General features: G+C 27.2%; 1 protein-coding gene across 2 annotated transcripts in view; it reads right to left on the reverse strand.

Moving 5' to 3' along the window:
• LOC107665349 (katanin p60 ATPase-containing subunit A1-like) overlaps window positions 1-372 on the reverse strand; it is a 12843-nt gene that overhangs the window by 10933 nt on the left and 1538 nt on the right. The window lies entirely within an intron of this gene.

Consider the following 372-nt stretch of genomic DNA (forward strand, 5'->3'; position numbering starts at 1 on the left):
TTTCACGATTCGATTCGATTCTCATTCACAAGCTTGCGATTCGATTCGATTCAATATCGATTATTTTGGATATATATCAGGTGCAGTACATGCCAAATTTTCTCAAGGAAAAAAACAAAACAACTAACGTAATGCTGTAAAATATACACGAGTCAGTTGGTACTACATTACTATAATATTGAAGGTTAAAAATAATGGAGTTTTTACAATAATAAAGTTAGTTACATATTAATATTTCTACTGCAATTCGTTCTTTTGAAACATAAACATTTAAATGGTGGCTGTCATAAAAACTTTATGGATTTATTCAAACATAAATTAAACATTGAAGAACAGTAAAATTTATAATGAATATGTTATATGGTGCATATA

The sequence above is a fragment of the Sinocyclocheilus anshuiensis genome, unplaced genomic scaffold, assembly GCF_001515605.1.
Source record: "Sinocyclocheilus anshuiensis isolate Anshui unplaced genomic scaffold, SAMN03320099.WGS_v1.1 scaffold199, whole genome shotgun sequence".
NCBI classification, from domain to species: Eukaryota; Metazoa; Chordata; class Actinopteri; order Cypriniformes; family Cyprinidae; genus Sinocyclocheilus; species Sinocyclocheilus anshuiensis.